This window comes from Rhinopithecus bieti, unplaced genomic scaffold (genome assembly GCF_001698545.2).
Source record: "Rhinopithecus bieti isolate Rb0 unplaced genomic scaffold, ASM169854v2 scaffold_20891, whole genome shotgun sequence".
In the NCBI taxonomy this organism is placed as follows: domain Eukaryota; kingdom Metazoa; phylum Chordata; class Mammalia; order Primates; family Cercopithecidae; genus Rhinopithecus; species Rhinopithecus bieti.
In genome coordinates this window covers 1,126,433-1,128,787 of record NW_016810137.1, presented here as the reverse complement: position 1 = coordinate 1,128,787, position 2,355 = coordinate 1,126,433, and the positions used below count along the sequence as shown (strand labels likewise).

At 43.9% G+C, this 2,355-nt stretch overlaps 1 long non-coding RNA gene across 1 annotated transcript in view; it reads left to right on the top strand.

Moving 5' to 3' along the window:
• The window catches only part of LOC108541759 (uncharacterized), an 11,948-nt gene extending 11,026 nt beyond the window's left edge, over positions 1-922 (top strand). The window contains exon 3 of the long non-coding RNA XR_001889055.1: positions 820-922. This is a non-coding gene — a long non-coding RNA (uncharacterized LOC108541759). The remainder of the gene's footprint in view (positions 1-819) is intronic.
• The last annotated feature ends 1,433 nt before the right edge of the window (positions 923-2,355 follow it).

Below are 2,355 nucleotides of genomic sequence, written 5' to 3'. Positions count from 1 at the left end.
AAAAAAAAAAAAAAAAAGATATGTTAGGAAAGGAGGAAAGGAGCTACCTGGGACACTCTAGACCCAGTAGATGCTACATGGAGCAAAACTGAAGCCCCAGACATATGACTCTGGTCAAGCTGTTCTTGCCATCTCCAGCCATTTGAGCCAACCCAGCTGAGACCTCCAACGCTGGGAAGCAAAGACAAACCATTCCTGCTCTGCCTTGCCCAAACTCCAAGCCACTGATCATGAGTACAATAAAATAGTAGGGCCGGGCGCTGTGGCTCACGCCTGTAATCCCAACACTTTGGGAGGCCAAGGCGGGTGGATCACAAGGTCAGGAGTTCAAGACCAGCCTGGCCAAGATGATGAAACCTTGTCTCTACTAAAAATACAAAAATTAGCTGGGAGTGGTGGCAGGTGCCTGTAATCCCAGCTACTTGGGAGGCTGAGGCAGAGAATTGCTTGAACCCGGGAGGCGAAGATTGCAGTGACCCGAGATTATGTCACTGCACTCCAACCTGGGAGACAGAGTGAGACTCCATTTCAAAAAAACAAACAAACAAAAAAAAAACACAGTAGTTATTTTATGTCACTAAGTTTTGGAAAGGATGGTTATGTAGCATTAGATTACCAAGCAGCAGTAACATGATAGTGTCCCCAAGAAAATGTTTCCTTCTCCTGCCCACCAGAGAAGATTCTGTCTTGGCCTACTCAGATTCTTCCCCTCCCCTGCCTTCCACGGAGGGTCCTGCTTTCCCAGACCAGTTGTTTTGTTTTGTTTTGTTTTGTTTTGTTTTGTTTTGTTTTGTTTTGTTTTGTTTTGTTTTGTTTCAGTGGAGAATTAAGAAGAAAGGAAGAAGGAAAGAGGACCACAATGCAGAGTTTTTTGGAGGGAAGGGGCAGTCGTTGGAAAAAAAAGAAAGAGCAGCTACAATATGTGAAAACATTGGATGGGAAAGGGATGAAGAGGGAATTCTAAGAAGTCTCATGGGAAGCTAAATGTTTCTATAGTGTTCAAAATGTACAAATAAAGTATACGGAATATTTTTAAATTTGTTCTGGCTGCATGGACTGTGTTCTTATATTTAGGGCTAGCTCAGTCACGGCTGACGCTTAGTCATTGCTTTCTAAGAGTTATCCTGCTAAGAGCTACAAAGAAAATGTAGGGGTTGATATGAGAATATACACTGGTGAACTTGCTGGTCTGTTGGGATCAGGGAAGGCTTCAAATGAGAAACTGACAATGAGTCTGGATCCTGAAGGATGAGTTGCAGTTAACTGGGCAAAAAAATGGGGGAAGATCCTTCCAGAAAGAAAGATCAGCCTGAAAGGAGAATGGTTTAGTAAAGAAACCCAAATGAAGGCCAGCAGGTCTAGAGTGTGGTGAACACTGTGAAGAGTGCTGAGATGAAAGAAGGGAATTGGTTGGTATCTGAGTCTATTAAGCTAGGAGCACCAGGCCTGTCAGTTACTTCAGTAGAGCTCTTATCTTCCCCCAAATACCCTGTAATCAGTGGACACAATCTGGCAACAGGAAGCAGAAATGTTGAATGTCTGTGACTAAAGTTGGCAGATGTGATAGTGGTATCCAGCCCCCGGCCACTGGGTCCCCCTGGCCACTGGGTTCAGCAGTAGCTGATAGCATCTTCATTACTGCCATTTCCTGAGGAGGAAAGGTCACTTCTGGTTCCATGGTAAGTTTCATAAGCTGGTCCAGGATTTAACCAGAGCCTTAGGAAGTTAGGCCTGTCTCATGTCTTCAGAGTCAGGTGAGATTGCAGGCTCCTCAAATGGCAAAAACAACACCCCTCTCTGCTTCACAGGGTTATTATGAAGAATGAATAAAATAATAACAGCTGTGAAAGCATGGCATAATCACGATAGCCTATCCAAGTGGGAGGGGTGAGAGTGACAAACAGGAAAAAGGAGAATAATAATAATAGAGTTCTGATGCCAAAGAGGACAAAGGCCTCTGATGCCTTGGGGTTGGGTGTTTTGCTCAAGGTACAAAAGCAGCAAAATACGATCTTTTAATGATAAGAACTGGGTGACAGGACTAACTTTGAAAGACTTCTCAGACATTACAAACTGGAGTTCCGGCTGAGACCAGCATTCTATGAAAAACCCCAATTTAGTGATAATTCCACTGCGACAAAGGCCAGATCTACTGCCACACTGAATGCATGAAAATCCGTATCAGCCTGACCCACTGAGGACAGGGCTAGGAGTACAGTCAGGAGAAGCTTACTACATATGGCATTTGAGACTTGAGAATTAAAGTTCACAGATAGCTATAGAGGGGAAGGAATGACATTCCAAAAACAGGTAGCTACATGTGCAGACATATGGGAGCAAAAACAAAACAAAACA